The sequence below is a fragment of the Rhinoderma darwinii genome, chromosome 5 (genome assembly GCF_050947455.1).
Source record: "Rhinoderma darwinii isolate aRhiDar2 chromosome 5, aRhiDar2.hap1, whole genome shotgun sequence".
NCBI classification, from domain to species: Eukaryota; Metazoa; Chordata; class Amphibia; order Anura; family Rhinodermatidae; genus Rhinoderma; species Rhinoderma darwinii.
Window position 1 is genome coordinate 93134986 of NC_134691.1, and position 19263 is coordinate 93154248.

The following is a 19263-nucleotide window of genomic DNA, read 5'->3' on the forward strand; positions in this document are numbered from 1 at the left end:
TTACTTTCTTAATTAGCCGAGAGAAACTGCAGGGAATTAGAATGCCCCAAAGCCCCGTATGTCATTATCAGGTCACTACGGCAGCTAAAGTAACAGATTAAAACCGCAACATTGGGGCAGATTTACTATTGGTGTGGTGCCAGAATTCTAGGCCCGAGTTACACCTTCTTTTTGGCGTAATCATTTGAAATGTGGCAAAAAGAACAGATGTTTGTGACTCGTCTCATAAGAAGGGTGGCTTAGCGGGAAAGGTCTGTTGCTTAAGATGCGACAAATTGCACCAAAATTTTGGCGCAATAAAAGTGTACTACAATAAGCCAACAAAGAGGTGGTACAAAGTGAGACAGAAGTGTCTAAAGGTGCACCAAATTTATCATCCAGCAGTAGCCACTGTGATTAATTTGGAGTCTAATTCTAAGTTGTGTAAAATGAAGATAGTATTAGTAAATCTGCCCCATTATTTTCAAGCAGAAATATGTATGTTCGAAAAAATAGTAGTGACCTAAAAAAAGGAAAACTTAAAAGGGGTTTCCCAAGAGTTAAAAAAAAACAAAAAAAAAACCTCAGAGATTGTTTTCTTGTGACATATTGTACTTTATGTTAGTGAAAAAATTTGGTCGATAAATTCAATATTTATTTGTGAAAAACTTCACATTTTAGCGAAAATTTGCAGACATTTTCATTTTTTAAAATGTAAATGTATTTTATTGTAAAACAGATAGTAATACCGAACAAAATAGTTACTAGTTAACATTTCTCATATGTCTACTTTTATGTTTGCATCGTTTTTTTTCACGTCCTTTTATTTTTCTAGGACGTTACAAGGCTTAGAACTTTAGCAGCAATTTCTCATATTTTCAAGAAAATTTCAATAGGCCATTTATCAGGGCGCGGTTCAGTACTGAAGTGGCTTTGAGGGCCTTATATATTAGAAAGTCCCCATAAATCACCCCATTTTGAAAACTGCACCCCTGAAAGTATTCAAAACCACATTCGGAAAGTATTTTAACCCTTTAGGAGTTTCACAGGAATTATGGCAAAAATTCATTTGTAATAAAAAAAAATCTGTAACACAGAAGGTTTTAGAGGAGAAACGCAACTCAATATTTATTGCCCAGATTCTGCAGATTTTATAAATATCCAACATGTGGCCCTAGTGTCCTAATGGACTTTTTTTTTTAAAATATCCTTTTTATTGTCAGTTTTCACATTTTCTTACAAACATTTCACGTAAGAGTTACATCATGAGTGCGCAGCACTCAACTGTCATGTTGAATTTAATTTAAAAGTTAATCCCATAACATATAAACACACCAACATAGAAAATATGGCATAATTGTCGATCTTCAGATGGACCAAACAAACATGACTCCCCCAACTCCAACACCACCTAGATCATCAATGAGTTTCCACTCATCCTTTCTCCCCTAGCTGGTTCACAGTTGCATCCTCCCTAAAACGCCTGCCAAGAGCTGTGTGCAGTACCACTTTGTGTACTGGAAAGGCCTAACAATTTCCGCTATTTCGGCTGTTGTACATTGCGTTTCTAGTGTCCTAATGGACTTAAACACAGGTCTCAGAAGGAAAGGAGCACCCAGTGGATTTTGGGGCCTCCTTTTTTTAGGAATATATTTTAGGCACCATGTCAGGTTTGAGGAGGTCTTGTAGTACCTAAACAGTCGAAACCCCCCAAAAGTGACAACATTTTGGAAACTACACCCCTCAAGGCATTTTTCTAGGGGTATAGTTAGCATTTTGACCCCAAAGTTTTTTTGCAGAATTTAGTGGAATTAGTCTGTGAAGATGAAAATCACCTATTTTTCTGTGGAAATATGGAATTTTTTAATTTTTACAAGGAATAAAGGAGAAAAAGCACCCCAACATTTGTAAAGCAATTTCTCCCGATTACGGCAATACCCCATATGTGGTCGTAAACTGATATTTGGACCCACAGCAGGACTCAGAAGGGAAGGAGCGCCTTTTGGATTTTGGAGCGCAGATTTTGCTGGATTGGTTTTCAGTGCCATGTCGGGTTTGCAACGCCCCGGAGGGACCAAAACAGTGGAAACCCCCCAAAAGTGACCCTGTTTTGGAAACTACACCCCTCAAGGAATTTTTCTAGGGGTATAGTGATCACTTTGACCCCACAGGATCTTTTTTAGAGCTAAGGTGACCAAAAAACAAAGATTTTGGCGCTTTAAATTCTTTATTTCTTACAGCGTTCACCGTGCGCAATAAATTACGTTTTACTTTATTCTGCGGGTCGGTACGATTACGCCGATACCATATGTGTATAGTTTTTTTTTACGTTTTGCAGCGTTTGCACAATAAAATTACGTTTCTATAAAATAATTTATTTTCTGGGACACGCTATTCTGAGCCGTAACTTTTTTATTTTTTCGTCAAAAAAAGCTGTGGGAGATCTTGTTTTTTGCGGGACGGGTGGTAGTTTTTAATTGGTACTATTTTGGGGTAAATGCGACTTTTTGATCACTTTTTATTCTATATCTTGGGAGGGGTGGTGACCAAAAAATAGCGATGCTGACATAGTTTTCCGTTTATTTTGTTTGCGGTGTTCACCGTGCGGAAAAATTAACAATATAGTTTCATAGTTTGGGTAGTTACGAACACGGTGATACCAAATATGTGTACTTTTTTTTTTTAACGTTTTTATTTTTTCCCTATAATAAATGAGTTATTATAGGAAAACAAAAACTTATTTTTACACTTTAATAAAACATTTTTATTAACTTTTTTTTATTTTTACACTTTATTTTTTTGTTTATTAACTTCTCTTTTACTTTTTACACTTTATTTTTTTGACTTGCAGCTCTGATCGCTGCTAGAATACATTACACTACCTAGGTAGTGTAATCTATTCCAACTGTCAGTGTGACGTCACAGTCGCTCTGACAGTTGGTCTACGAGGATCAGCAGAGGTGGATCCTCATAGGCTTCCATACATGGCAGACCCGGAGGCCGTTGCCTGGCCTCCGGATGCCATCACAAGCATCAGCAGCCCCCACGATTGCATGGGGGCTGCTGATGTGCTACAAACCCCCTACATGCGGAGATCGCAATCAAGCCCCGCATGTAACAGGTTAATTGCCGAAATCAGCGTCGATGAGCCGCTGATCGGCAACACTGGAGTGTCAGCTGTCGGGGACAGCTGATCTCCAAGTTCCCGATGCACACTGTCGCCGACAGTGTGCATCGGGAACGACACAGTGACTTCCTGTCACTCTGACAGGAAGAATATCAGGACCAGCCGAAGGTTCTTCTTTTTGTACCACGGAAGAAAGTGGTCAGTCATAAACTCTACGTACTTTGCAGAGGTAATTTTCACACCGTCAGGGACCCACAAGGGGCCTACCAGCTCTCTCCCCATGATTCCAGCCCAAAACATGACTCCGCCGCCTCCTTGCTGACGTCGCAGGCTTGTTGGGACATGGTGGCCATTCACCAACCATCCACTACTCCATCCATCTGGACCATCCAGGGTTGCACGGCACTCATCAGTAAACAACACAGTTTGAAAATGAGTCTTCATGTATTTCTGAGCCCATTGCAACTGTTTCTGCTTGTGAGCATTGTTTAGGGGTGGCCAAACAATAGCTTTATGCACACTTGCAAACCTCTGGATGATCCTACACCTTGAGGTTCGCGGGACTCCAGAGTCACCAGCGGCTTCAAATACCTGTTTGCTGCTTTGCAATGGCATTTTAGCAGCTGCTCTCCTAATCCTATTAATTTGTCTGGCAGAAACCTTCCTCATTATGCCTTTATCTGAACGAACCCGCCTGTGCTCTGAATCAGCCACAAATCTTTTCACAGTACGATCATCACGCCTAAGTTTTCTTGAAATATCCAATGTTTTCATACCTTGTCCAAGGTATTGCACTATTTCACGCTTTTCGGCAGCAGAGAGATCCTTTTTCCTTCCCATATTGCTTGAAACCTGTGGCCTGCTTAATAATGTGGAACGTCCTTCTTGAGTAGTTTTCCTTTGATTGGGCACACCTGGCAAACTAATTATCACAGGTGTCTGAGATTGATTACAATGATCCAAAGAGCCCTCAGACACAATACGATCCATGAGTTTAATTGAAAAACTAATAAATAAATGTTTGTGACACTTAAATCCAATGTGCATAATAATTTGGAACGCGATGTATATACGCCTCCTTATTCAAAGACTGCAATCTATCTTTACAAAATGTCATAATTTGCATTATGGGAAAATTATGTCTATCACTGAACTCGTATTTTTCCTCAAGTTCTAACATTGTAAGCCCCAACGTGCTTTTTTTATGCGAGCATATTTAAGTGTTGCGTAAAAAGAAAAATCTTCATGTCAATTCTTTGGCGTAAAGCGCGCCAAATGTTCCCATATTAATGGGAAGCCTAATTACATGACCAAATATGTGCAAAAAGCGCTCAGAAAACGCGTAAAGAAACATGTGAATAATGTCACAAAAGGGCCTGTATATTAAAAAGAACTTTACAAAAACGCTAGCATATTTGACACGTTAACACATCGGTTTTTTTAGCACCGTGTGCACATGCCCTAACTTTTGCCAACAACTGCAGCACGTCTGTGTGTCACTCTGCACCGGCTTCTCCCTCCCTTTTCCATAGACTTAATGGGCAGGTATTGAAGACTCATCTCCACTTTCTGCAGTCCGTCTCCTAAGCACTTTATCTAAGGAGGAATTTTGCTTGACAACAGGGGTGGACAGAAGATTATAGGAAGGGAGACACCTAGTGGCAGTTAATTCACACAGAATTTGCATGGATAAAACAACTAAGTTTAAACAGTAAGTAAATTACAAAGTTGATATATATCAGGTATACTATTATAGAAGCATAAGTTGTTTGAAAAGTTAGTGTCCATTTAAAAGTCTTCCACTTTCTTTTCCTTTTGTTAGGCCACCTCGACCCAGTCCATATTCATTAAGTATGCAAGTTTATCGAAAAAAAAAAAAAAGTTGGAGAGAGAGTTCCTTCCATACTTCCAGTATTGCCATTCTGGCTGCTGCTTCAATTAACCCCATAACAACCGGCGTATAGTGTTTCTACGTCGGCTGTTAAAGAGGCTCTATCACCACATTATAAGTGCCCTATCTTCTACTTAATGTGATCGGCGCTGTAATGCAGATTACAGTAGTTTTTTTTATTTAGAAAAACCATCAATTTTGACGGAGTTATAACCTATTTTAGATTTGTGCTAATGACTTTCTTAATGGGCAACTTGGCGTATTTTACTTTTTGACCAAGTGGGCATTGTACAGAGGAGTGTATGACGCTGACCAATCTGTGACCAATCAGCGTCATACACTTCTCTCCATTCATGTAATCAGCACATAGTATCTTGCTAGATCACGATGTGCTGTCACATACTCATACATTAACGTTACTGAAGTGTCTTGAGAGTGAATAGACATTGCTTGCAGCCAGAACGCGATGTCTATTCACAATCCTGACACTTCGGTAACGTTTGTGTGGGACTTACAGCACAGCAAGCGTAATCTCTCGAGATCACGCTGTAAATGACAGTTTATAGCTTGATCTTGCGAGATTACGCTTGCTGTGCTGTAAGTCCCCCACAAACGTTACCGAAGTGTCAGGATTGTGAATAGACATCACGTCCTGGCTGGAAGCGATGTCTATTAACTCTCAAGACACTTCAGTAACGTAAATGTATGAGTATGTGACAGCACATCGTGATCTAGCAAGATTACTATGTGCTGAATAAATGAATGGAGGGTAGTGTATGACGCTGACTGGTCAGCGTCATACACTTCTCTCCACATGCCCACTTGGTCAAAAAGTAAAAACACGCACAGTTGTCTATTAAGGAAGTCATTAGCATAAATCTAAAATAAGTCATGACTCTAAATGAAAAACACTACTGTAATCTACATTACAGCGCCGATCATATTATGTAGAAGATAGGGCACTTATAATGTGGTGACAGAGCCTCTTTAAGGGTAGTTCGTCTGAAGTGCCACTTTTTCACGTCGGCGCTTCAGAAGTAGTTTTCCGGCATCGGACGGGGTGCTACTGAAGCCCGGGCTGTTGCTAACAGTCTTGGGCTACAGGGCATCGATCAGAGACCACTAGCAATGGTCGCCGACCATGTTTAACCCCTCAGATGCAGCGCTCAATAGTGAGCGCTGCATCTGAGTGGTTTTAGAGGGAGGGGGCTCCCTCTCTCACCCCACCGGCATCCCGCAATACAATCGCAGGATGAAGATGGTTTCTATGGCAGCCGGGCGCCTAACAAAGGACCCCAGGTCTGCCTTTAGTAAATGACTGTTAGGCCATCTATCCTGTGGATATGTCATAAATGTCCTTCATGGGAAGACCCCTATAAATTCTGCAGTCGCAATTCAATGAAAACCACGCATGCCACATGGAAGCACTTCCGTGCGAACTGCGTGATTCCCGCAACAGCTGTCAAACTCTGAATGTAAACAGAAAAGCACCACGTGCTTTTCTGTTTACAAACATCCAAACGGAGTATCATAATGATGGCGGCTGCGCGAAAATCACGCAGCCGCGCATCATACGCTGATGACACACGGAGCTGTTATGTGCCTTTTGCGCACGCAAAACGCCGCATTTTTTGCGTGCGCAAAACGCACATGCTCGTGTAAATGAGGCCTTATTCTGATGCAATAGCCTTTTCATGGCGCTGCATCAGAATAAATAAACAAACAGAGCAGGGAGCCGTTAAATCTCCCTGCTCTCAGCTGCCAGAGGTAGCTGAGGGCTTGGGGCGTCCCTGCTCGAACGAGTGAGATCGATATTAGTATCGATCTCACCCGTTTAACCCCTCAGATGCGGCTCTCAATAGCGTGCGCCGCATCTGAGTGGTTTTGGAGAGAGGGAGGGAGCTCCCTCTCTCTCCCACCGACACCCGGCGATAAGATCGCCGAGTGTCTGTGTCTCCGTTGGCAGCTGGGGGCCTAATAAAGGCCCCCAGGTCTGCCTGTAGTGAATGCCTTCTAGGTCATGCCGGAGGCCTGCCCTAGCAGATGCCTGTCTGTTTTAAACGGACAGGCAGTAATACACTGCAATACAGAAGTATTGCAGTGTAATATGCGATCATCCGATCGCTTTTATAATAGAGTCCCCTAGTAGGACTAGTAAAAAAAAAGTTTAATAAAGTTAATAAAAAAAAAAAGAAGAAAAACCCACTTTTTCCCCTTACAAAATGCTTTACTATTAAAAAAACCAAAATAAAGCAAAAAAGTTACACATATTTGGTATTCCCATGTCCGTAACGACCCCGACTATAAAGCTATTACATTATTTAGCCCGCACGGTGAACGCCGTAAAAAATAAAATAAAAAACAAATGGAAAAATTGCTATTTTCTCTGAATCCGGATTTTAAAAAAATGTGATATAAAGTGATCAAAAAGTCGCATCTACTCCAAAATGGTACCAATAAAAACTACAAGTCGTCCCGCAAAAAAAAAGCCATCATACAATTGCATTGGCGAAAAAATAAAAAAGTTATTGCTCTTCAAATATGGAGACACAAAACGAAGGATATTCAATGTACGGATTATTTGTTTCAAATGTTTTCTGTATTTGGAAAATCTTCAATAAAAATTGAATGTTGAAAAAAATAATAATATGGAGACACAAAAACAAATCATTTTGAAAAAAAAGTGTTTTTACTGTAGTAAAACATACAAAATCTATACAAATTTGGTACCGTTGCAAACGTACAACCCGTCGAATAAAGTTTTTGTGTTATTTATACCACACAGTAAACGGCATAGATTAAGGACGCAAAAAAGCGTGGCAAAATTTCAGGTTTTTTTCTATCCGCCTCCCAAAAAAAAAGTTAATAAAAGTTAATCAATCAATATGTACCCCAAAATGGTGCTATTAAAAAATACAACTTGTCCCGCAAAAAACAAGACCGATGGAAAAACTTAAAAAATGGCTTGTCATTAGGGTCCAGAATGCAAGCAGGGGAAGGGGTTAAAAGAACTCTAAACATAAAATGCACACAAAAAATAACCAGGCATTTCTGCTGCTCTCCTTTGATTCTATTTTGTCTCATATTCCAATTAATAGTGAAAAAAAAATCATGTATAATCTTCTCTGTGTTCCAGGAGATCATCAATTTTCGCCCTTCTCACAATCCTTTGTCTTGCTGCAAGACAAGTGGCTGCAGCAGGAGCCCCCTTCGATCTGTCTGTAGTAGGACACACAGATCATCTGTTCACCAGCCGAAAATGGAACAGATCAGCAGAAAATTAACCCTTGTGTTGCCTGCAGTAGTTCTACAGGACTGTCAGTCTGCATCTTCCTCTGCATGTTTCTGAAACAAACTGTCAGCAAATTAAGCTCTTGTTTACTTTTATTATTCATTTCAAGGTTTAATTTCTTTTAAAATAAGAAAATAAAAAAACATACTCTAACACCAAATGAAAAAAAAAGTCATAAAAAAAAGCATGGTACATTTTAAGAATGCTGCCGTTTTCAGAAGCATTTACTGGATTTGTAGAAATAAATATGATTGTGTGCAGTACAATACTGGTGTTTTCTGAAACAAAGATTGCATTGGAATGATTAACCCCATCCCGCAAAATGACGGGTCTGGTACGTCAGTATTGCAAGTAACTTACCGCAATCCGACACACCAGACACGTCCTGTAGATAAAGCGGGCACAGGAGCTGTTCTCGTTTCATCTTCAGTGGGTGTCAGCTGTAATACACAGCCTAGCAATGGCTTTCTGTTTGGCCAGGTACAGAAGCCTGAGGGTATGTTCACACGCTGAGCCAAAAACGTCTGAAAATACGGAGCTGTTTTCAAGGGAAAACAGCACCTGATTTTCAGACGTTTTTTGAGCAACTCACGTTTTTCGTGGCATTTTTCGGGCCGTTTTCGCTCTGTTTTTGGAGCGGTTTTCAATAGAGTCTATGAAGAAACGGCTCCAAAAGCGTCCCAAGAAGTGTCCTGCACTTCTTTTGACGAGGCTGTAATTTTATGCGTCGTCTTTTGACAGCTGTCAAACGACGACGCGTAAATAACAGGTCGTCGGCACAGTACGTCGGCAAACCCATTCAAATGAATGGGCTGATGTTTGCCGACGTATTGGAGCCGTATTTTCAGGCGTAAATCGAGGCATAATACGCCTCGTTTACGCCTGAAAATAGGTCGTGTGAACCCAGCCTCAGGACCTAATAGACTTAACTATCAGGTGAAAAATGACAGTTACAATGCACTGCACTACATAAGTAGTGTAGTGTATTGTACCGGGGATCAGAAGACCATATCTTAAAGACCCCAAGTAAGTGCAAAATATTATTATTTTTTTTTTTTAAATAAATACAAGTTTTAAATAATAAAAACAATAAATCACCATTTCCCTGATCAAGTCCTTTATAATTAGATAAAAATAAAAAAATGAAAAAGAAACTATACCGAATACATATTGCCGCTATCTACAGGGGGAGGGAGGGCGCTAACTACTGGAGGGGTGGCGCTAACTACAGGGGGGTAGCGCTAACTACAGGGGGATGGTGCTATCTACAGGGGGTGTGGCACTATCTACAATGGGAACTGTGGCACTATGTCGCCACTGTGGCACTGGCACTATCAGTGGGCAATGTGCCACTATCTACAGGGGTGTTGCGGCACTATCTATATGGGCACTGTGGTGCTTTCAGGTGGCTGGGACAAAAAACCCCTAACAAATAAAATTCATCCATTTTTTTTAACGGCCAAGAAAAACAGATGGCAAATGGCAGTTAAAAATGGTCAGACGGCTCGGAAATGGATTCAAATTTTGAGACACATTGATGCAAAACAGTCATGAAAAAACTGACCGTTGATCCGCTGTTAACTGCCCTTTTTATAATGTCGGGTGAACATAGCCTCATAGCCCTCTTCACTCTCCACTCACAGCGATCCAGGGTGACGGAGAGAAAAGAAGACTAAGGGTATGTGCACACACACAAAATCAAAAACGTCTGAAAATATAGAGCTGTTTTCAAGGGAAATCAGGTCCTGATTTAAAGACTTTCAAGTCATTCGCGTTTTTCACGGTCGTTTCTGGAGGTGATTTTCTATAGAGTCAATGAAAAACGGCTCAAGAAGTGACATCCACTTCTTTTTCATGGATGTCTTTTTACATGCCGTTTTTTCAAAATGAGGTGTAAAAAAACGTCCCGTCGGAACAGAACGCTGTAGTTCCCATTGGAATCAATTGGCAGATGTTTGTAGGCGTTCTGTTTGCTTTTTTTCCAAGCGTTTTTACGAGGCGTAAACGTGTGAACATACCCTTACTCTTCTCAAGATTGCATGCAACTTAATGAGTTAATTTAGGGTATGTTCACACAGCCTGTTTTTGGCCGTTTTTCGGGCCGTAAATGGCCGAAAAAAACGGCCAAAAAAATCGAAGCAGAACGCCTCCAAACATCTGCCCATTGTTTTTAATGGGAAAAACTGAGTTCTGTTCCGACGGGCCGTTTTTTTACATGGCCGTTTTGAAAAACGGCCACGTAAAAAACGGCCACGAAAGAGAAGTATAGGTCACTTCTTGAGACGTTTTTGGTGCCGTTTTTCATTGAAAACAGCTCCAAAAACGCCCGTAAAAAAAGTCGTGAAAAACGCCATGAAAATCGCAAGTGGCTTAAAAAACGTCTGAAAATCAGGAGCTGTTTTCCTTTGAAAAAAATCTGTATATTCAGACATTTTTAGTCTAGCGTGTGAACATACCCTTAGACTGCAGATGTCACTCAATAGTAAAATTCAGCCAGTAACGCTACAAATAGTCTAGGTGTAGATCTGGCCTAATGCTAGAGACTTTTTGTTGATTTTAACTATTCAGTGACAATTGCAGTCCACAAGATTCCATGCAAATGGGAGGGTATTTTTGAAGCCCTCTACGCCATTTCAGGCTATGTTCGCGTAAAAGCACACAGCGTATGCGCCACGGATGCCGCAGGGAAAGAAAAAACGCACCAAATTGTGGTGCAGTTTTTCGGTCGGAATGTCCGCTGCAGAAACACTGCACGTATAAAAAAAGCAAAACAACACATACATTCCCTCCGACATCCTGCAGACCGGCCTCCTGGGATGATGTTTTATCCCATGTGACCGCTGCAGCCTGTGCTCGGCTGAAACGTCATCTCAGGAAGCTGGCTTGGATGAAGAAACACAGAATTCTGGGTAAGTAGAAGACCTTTTTTTCTGAGTTGCGTTTTTTGCTGCTTTTCCGCCGCATAAAACGAAACATCTGCTATGTATTGCAGGTTTTATTTCCTTATTGAATTCAATGCGGAAAACCCCTCAACAAATAACCAGTGATTACGCAAATCCAATATTCATACTTACCCTGAACTCCCTTCGTTTTCCTCCAGTCCGGCCTCCTGGGATGCCGTTTACAGGCTGCAGTGGTCACATGGGCTGCAGCATCATCCAGGGAGGCCGGACCGAGCGTCACCATGACAAGGGCCAGGGTAATTATGAAAGTTTTTTTTTTTTTCTACGCTGCTCTCCGCAGCGGAGATTCTGCCCAAAAAACTGCACAACCCTCCATTCCTCCTCACATCGCAGCGAGGTGGATTTTGAATAAAGAACTCGGCTGTTTCCGTCTGCCCCAGCTCCATTCAAATCCTCCTCATTGTGATCGTGCAGTGAGGAGGAACAGGGGTCTGGACCTGTTATAGAAATTGGTGGGGCCCTCAGCAATCATACGTCTATCACTTATGTTGTGCATAGGTGATAAACGTTAATTGTGGGAAAACCCATATATAACCACATTCACTTGAATTGTACTGTACATTGTGAAATGTCACATTTTGCTTATTTTGCAAGTGAAATTCCTAGATGTGTGAACCTAGCTCTAGTCTGTCAATCTGAGCAAGCAGCTTTATTTCTGGGGTAACAAGTGCATTAGAATGACCAACACATTTGATGGCTCTAGACATTACTGTATAGCAGCACACTGTGTATGCATTATTCAGGGGCGTAACTAAGTAAGACTGGGCTTCATAGCAAACTTTTGACTGGGCCCCCCCTCCCCTCGGTGCCACACACAGCCCCTCTTGTAGACAGTGCTCCCTGTAGATTGTGCTATACAGCCCCCCTGTAGATTGTGCCATACAGCCCCCTGTAAACAGTGCTATACAGCCCCCCCTGTAGACCGTGTCCCACCCCACTTGTAGATAGTGCCCCCTACTTCTCCCTTGTAGATAGTGCCATACAGCCCCCTGTAGATATCGCCATAAAGCACCCCCCTGTAGATAGCGCCATACAGTTCCCCACGGTTACTGAATAATACCGCCAAAACAAAACCACATAGTATGGGGGTATTATTCAGCCACTGATACTGAATAAAAAACCACTATACAAAGACCAATATTACCACCGTATAGTGACCATATAGTGGTAGATGCCAGTTATACACAGGAGCTCTGCAGACGATATAATTGATTACAGAAAATTTATATCTAGTGACACACAGGTGATATTTTCTCTGATGAGAGTCGTTCACTTTCACTTTTTTTCTCCTTCCTGCCCAGACCACTGTGATGACTTATTCCAGCCACGACTCGTCTCTGCAGAATTTGACACACAGACATGTTGGTTTCTTGCTTTTTCAGCACCCTCCACACCTACATCCCATCCTCCAAACAAACTCGTAATCCACAGTGCCCCAGATGGTAATAATGATCCCTTAGTGCTCGAGACAATAAAAGTGCCCCATCAGTAACCATGCCCCCTTTGTGCCCCCACAGTAATAATGCCCCCTGCAGATAGCGCCACCCATAGCCCCCCGTAGTTAGTGCCACACACAGCCCCCCCTAGAGCCACACAGAGCCCCCTGTAGATGGCGCCACAGTCCTCCCCCCTTGTATATAGTGCCACACAGCCCCCTTAGTAGTGCCACACAGCCCCCTGCCCACCCCCTTAGTAAATAGTGCCACACAGCCCCCTCTTGCATATAGTGCCACACAGCCCCCCTTAGTAGTGCCACACAGTGCCCCTCTTGTATATAGTGGCACACAGCCCCCCTTAGTAGATAGTGCCACACAGCACCTTCTTAGTAGATAGTGCTATACAGCCCCCCTTGTATACAGTATCACAGACCCCCCCCTTGAATATAGTGCCACACAGACCCACTCTCTTGTATACGATACCACACTCCCCCCCCCTTGTATATAGTGCCACATGGCCCCCTCCCCTTAGTGCCCCACAGCCCCCTGTAAATAGGGCCACACAGACCCCTGTAGATTGCACCCCACACAGCCCCCTGTAAATAGCGCCACACACAGCCCCCTGTAGATAGCGCCATAGCACTCCTCCCCTTGTAAATAGTGCGATATAGCCTCCCTGTATAGTGCCACACAGCCCCCCCTTGTGTCTAGTGCCACACCGCACCCACTCCCTTGTGTATAGTGCCACACAGCAATCCCCCCTTGTGTATAGTGATACACAGCAATCCCCCCTTTTTATATAGTGATACACAGCAGCCCCCTACAAAAAAATAATGTTGTACTTACCTTGCCCCGTTTCCACGACGGACGAAGCGCTGCACAGCCTCCGGGATGGACGCTTGCGCAGACCAGCGTGATGGAGTGATGTCATCACGCTGGCCTGCGCAGGGAGTCTTCCCAGCGCCTTATAGGCTGCAGGCTTATAGTGCTCGTTTGTATCTGCATCCTGAGGACGCAGATACAAGTGAATATGGCTGTCGCTAGCACCGGGGCCCCCTCCGGTGCTAGCGACGCCACCTTGCATGAGGAGGCTTATGCCGCCCAGCTCATAAATGTTATGGACCGGGCGGTGTGGGCCGCCACGGCTCCCATAGCAGCTGCGGGCAGGGGGCCCTAAGAGGATGGGCACAGGATGTGAAGGGGAAAAAAACGGTAGATATTCAAAACGGAGTATGTTATAGTAGGCTTTATTTGTAATAGATACTACGCGTTTCAGGACCAGACAGGTCCCTTCCTCTGGTACATACAGTGCTCCACAAGAAACAGGCATCCTAAGCTGCAACGGCTCCCATAGCAGCTGCGGGCAGGGGGCCCTAAGAGGATGGGGGCCCTGGGAAATTGCTCCCCCTCTAACGCCGGTCCTGCATGTAGCTTAGTAAATGGCAGAGTAGGGAGATACCTCCCTGCTCTGCCATAGCATTCAATAGTATATGCGTCCTAAGGACGCAGATACTATTGAATGTGGCGGCGCTACCACTGTAGCAGCCATAGAGGCTGCTAGCGGTGCCACCGGGCAGAGGGGGGGTATGACGACGGGCGGCACAGGCCCCCTTAGCCACGGTCCCCGTAGCAGCCGCTATGGCTGCTACAGCTGTAGTAACGGCACTGGTATTATTACTTTATGAAGCCATGAACAAGTCAGAAATGGGTGGGGGGTTAATAACTGTACAGTGTCTTTTAATATAGTATGGACTATTCGTATAAACACCAGTTTGTTGTTTTTTTTAATAATCCCCTTGCTATGCTTAGTAGCGGATAGAACATAAAGGCTATCTTCGTTGTCTTTCGTAAATTATTCTAGACCGCGTTTCAACTAAACAAATAATGTCAAGTAAAATAACATTTTCATGGGTACTGCTGTACAAAAAGCTGACTTCCAGCTCACAAGAAGGGACCCGTAAATAGCTATGAATAATGCTCCTCTCATCCTCACTGTGCAGGAAACAAGGAAAATGCTTAATTCATGGGAATCAAAAATGCTTTTATGAATTATTTAAGCCTTTTGCAAGTCAATGTGATTTCCACATTCTTTCAAAGATATCCATGCACATGTTGTGCTCCTACACAAGTCTATACAGCAAAAAAATATAATGCAATCAGCAAGGAAGGATGATATAATGTTCACACTCCAATCCTCTGGTACCAGAATGTACAGTGAAGGAAATAAGTATTTGATCCCTTGCTGATTTTGTAAGTTTGCCCACTGTCAAAGACATGAACAGTCTAGAATTTTTAGGCTAGGTTAATTTTACCAGTGAGAGATAGATTATATATAAAAAAAAAAACAAAAAAAAAAGTCGCATAGTCAAAATTATATATATTTATTTGCATTGTGCACAGAGAAATAAGTATTTGATCCCCTACCAACGATTAAGAGTTCAGCCTCCTCCAGACCAGTTACACGCTCCAAATCAACTTGCTGCCTGCATTAAAGACAGCTATCTTACATGGTCACCTGTATAAAAGACTCCTGTCCACAGACTCAATTAATCAGTCTGACTCTAACCTCTACAACATGGGCAAGACCAAAGAGCTTTCTAAGGATGTCAGGGACAAGATCATAGACCTGCACAAGGCTGGAATGGGCTACAAAACCATAAGTAAGACGCTGGGTGAGAAGGAGACAACTGTTGCTGCAATAGTAAGAAAATGGAAAACATACAAAATGACTGTCAATCGTCATCGATCTGGGGCTCCATGCAAAATCTCACCTCGTGGGGTATCCTTGATCCTCAGGAAGGTGAGAGCTCAGCCGAAAACTACACGGGGGGAACTTGTTAATGATCTCAAGGCAGCTGGGACCACAGTCACCAAGAAAACCATTGCTAACACATTACGCCGTAATGGATTAAAATCCTGCAGTGCCCACAAGGTCCCCCTGCTCAAGAAGGCACATGTACAGGCCCGTCTGAAGTCTACAAATGAACATCTGGATGATTCTGAGAGTGATTGGGAGAAGGTGCTGTGGTCAGATGAGACTAAAATTGAGCTCTTTGGCATTAACTCAACTCGCCGTGTTTGGAGGAAGAGAAATGCTGCCTATGACCCAAAGAACACCGTCCCCACTGTCAAGCATGGAGGTGGAAACATTATGTTTTGGGGGTGTTTCTCTGCTAAGGGCACAGGACTACTTCACCACATCAATGGGAGAATGGATGGAGCCATGTACCATCAAATCCTGAGTGACCACCTCCTTCCCTCCACCAGGACATTAAAAATGGCTCGTGGCTGGGTCTTCCAGCACGACAATGACCCGAAACATACAGCCAAGGCAACAAAGGAGTGGCTCAAAAAGAAGCACATTAAGGTCATGGAGTGCCCTAGCCAGTCTCCAGACCTTAATCCCATCGAAAACTTATGGAGGGAGCTGAAGATCCGAGTTGCCAAGCGACAGCCTCGAAATCTTAATGATTTACAAATGATCTGCAAAGAGGAGTGGGCCAAAATTCCATCTAACATGTGTGCAAACCTCATCATCAACTACAAAAAACGTCTGACTGCTGTGCTTGCCAACAAGGGTTTTGCCACCAAGTATTAAGTCTTGTTTGCCAAAGGGATCAAATACTTATTTTTCTGTGCACAATGCAAATAAATATATATAATTTTGACAATGTGATTTTCTTTTTTTTTTTTTTTGTAATATAATCTATCTCTCACTGGTAAAATTAAACCTAGCCTAAAAATTCTAGACTGTTCATGTCTTTGACAGTGGGCAAACTTACAAAATCAGCAAGGGATCAAATATTTCCTTCACTGTACATATGTGGGAGAAGGACGGTCATACTGAGGACATGGCACTCCAGCATCACATACGTGGTGGTTATTCCGTCTTCTAACGACTCGGTATATCCAACCTACCTAAGCACAGCTGAACAGAAAATCATGTAGATCCCACAAATAAGTAGATAAGTAAAGGCAACGCCAATAGAGGATATTACTCCATTGTACGAGTTCACACGTCTTAACAAATTACGTCTAAAATTACGGAGCTGTTTTCAGGCGAAAACAGCTCCTGAATTTCAGACGTTTTTGCAAGTACTCGCGTTTTTCGTGGCGTCTTTTACGGACGTAATTGGAGCTGTTTTTCATTGGAGTCAATGAAAAACGGCTCCAAAAACGTCCCAAGAAGTGTCCTGCACTTCTTTGACGCGGGCGTAATTTTACGCGCCGTCTTTTGACAGCGACGCATAAAATTACACCTCGTCTGCACAGAACATCGTAAGACCCATTGCAAGCAATGGGCAGATGTTTGCAGACGTTTTGGAGCCGTCTTTCAGGCGTAATTCGAGGCGTAAAACGCCTCAATTACGTCTGAAAATAGGTCGTGTGAACATACCCTAATTCTAATCTCATCTACCAATAGTTGCTGCTTGTTGAACAACTTGTGGTGATCATTGGCAACTAAGGAGAATCGTTGCCCTCATCATTAAAATTAACGTCACTGATGGCTTTGGTACGCTTTTAGGCTACACATAGCGTAATGGATGTGGATTTTACCTCCGGATTTCTGCTTGAATATCCACAGAGTATTTCAGTAGCAGCAAAGCGGATGGGATTTTGAAAACCTCATCCACTCGCTGCAGGAGATTTCTGTGTAGAAATTGACCTGCGGTGTAGATTTTTTAATCAGCAGCATGTCAGTTTATGCTGCGGAATGGCTGGATATTTGTTGCGGACTTCTTCCATTGACTTCAACATGGAAGTAAAATCCTGCAACAAATAGCAAATATTGCCATTTTTGTCCTGGAAATGCTGCAAATTCGCAATAGAGAAAAAAAAACCAGCAACAATACAAACTCACATCCCTTTGCGTTCCAATAGCGACGCATCACTGCTCCCTTTCTGGTGTCAGTGCTGCCGGCCTCCTGGGATGATGTTTCACATGCTGCATTGGTCACATGAAACCTTATCCCAGGAGGCTCGCAGCACAGACATCAGCCCTGGGAGGGGTGACGTGTCCATATGAGAGGCTTTCATTATACAATGAATATCTTTTATTTGCTAGAACTGAAAAACCCCTTCTTCTGATCACAAAGCATTGGCTTAGATGTCTTAATTGCCCTGCTATTTCAGAGTTTTGTACTCATAAATTTCATTGAAATGAGCACATTATGTACTCAAACTTTATGGCGTATCATCTGTAATAATTATGGTCTTCAGAGCAGTGTGGGTTGATTACAACCAGAGCAGTCAAGGATAAAAAAAATCAAAAGTGGAACGGTTACCCACAGCAACCAATCAGCATCCAGGTCTCATTTTTCAGAAGCTCTATTTTAAATTATATCTGAAACCTAATTGGTTGCTATGGGTAAAGGTCCTTTTACACGGGCTAACGATCAGATGAACGAATGTTGGTTCCACATCAAAGATCAGCAGACGAACAAGCAAACACTTGTTCATCGCATATTGCATCTTTTACGCAGACACAAAAATGGTCACGAGTCGGTAGCACATCTCCTGTGTAAAGGGAGAAGTGCTGCCAACAAGATGCAAATGCAAGGGGACTATCAACGCATCGACACTCATTTACAGGTGCCAAAAAACCTTAATGGCTCTCCATTTGTATTTGTAGCAGTTTAGATCAGTGGTTCTTAACCTTATTGGAGGTACTGAACCCCACCAGTTTCATATGAGCATTCACCGAACCCTTCTTAATTGGAAAAATAAAATATGATTTTTTCAAATTCAAAACATAGGTATATATTTTACTGGTGCACAAAATGAACCGTGCATCAACATCACTGTGTTCAAAGAACAAAACCATCAAAACATGATTTTCACACAAAAACATAATAATGAATATTTACTGCAAATCAGTGTGACTTCTGCTGTTGCCTTTCAGAGACTAGTTCAGAAATGCGCGGCTTCACCTTGGCAAGTGCCACTCTCATGTCATTTTCGCAACAAAGTCTGTTCCTTTTCTTCCTTTTTATGTCCAGCATCCTCGAAAAGGATTGCTCGCAAAGATATGTTGTAACAAACGGTATGAAAATCTCCAGAGCTTTCTTAGCAATAACAGGGTACGTTACCATTTGTTGACACCAAAACGTTGTTGTTCTGAAGAGTTGCTGTTGAACCTGCTGAATTTCAATGATTTCATCGAGGTATTCATCATTGACATCTGTTGTCTCAACACTAAACGTGAATGGCTGTCTCACCCATGCTGGATATAACTCTCTTGTAGGGAAGTATCCGTCGAGAGACTTTGCAAGCTCATCTAAGTGCGTGGCAATTGCTTGCTTCAGTACCGCGGGTACAGAAATGTCTCCGATTCCAGATACATCTTCGATCTTACTTACACAGTCATCCAGCAGGGGAAAGTTATCGTTCTCTGTTTATCGTTTCCATAACGGTAGCTTTTTTTGAAAAGCCTTCAGGTTTTCTTCCGCTTCGATGATGTTGACTCCACCGCCTGCATCTGTTGATTGAGGTGATTGAGAGCTGCGAAGATATCAGCCATGTACGCTAAAATGAGAATGAATTCAGAATTTTTGAAGCAATCCGCATTACAATGT

At 42.6% G+C, this 19263-nt stretch overlaps 1 protein-coding gene across 13 annotated transcripts in view; it reads right to left on the bottom strand.

Annotated features, from left to right (window-relative positions):
- DTNA (dystrobrevin alpha) overlaps positions 1-19263 on the bottom strand; it is a 238541-nt gene that overhangs the window by 102650 nt on the left and 116628 nt on the right. The window lies entirely within an intron of this gene.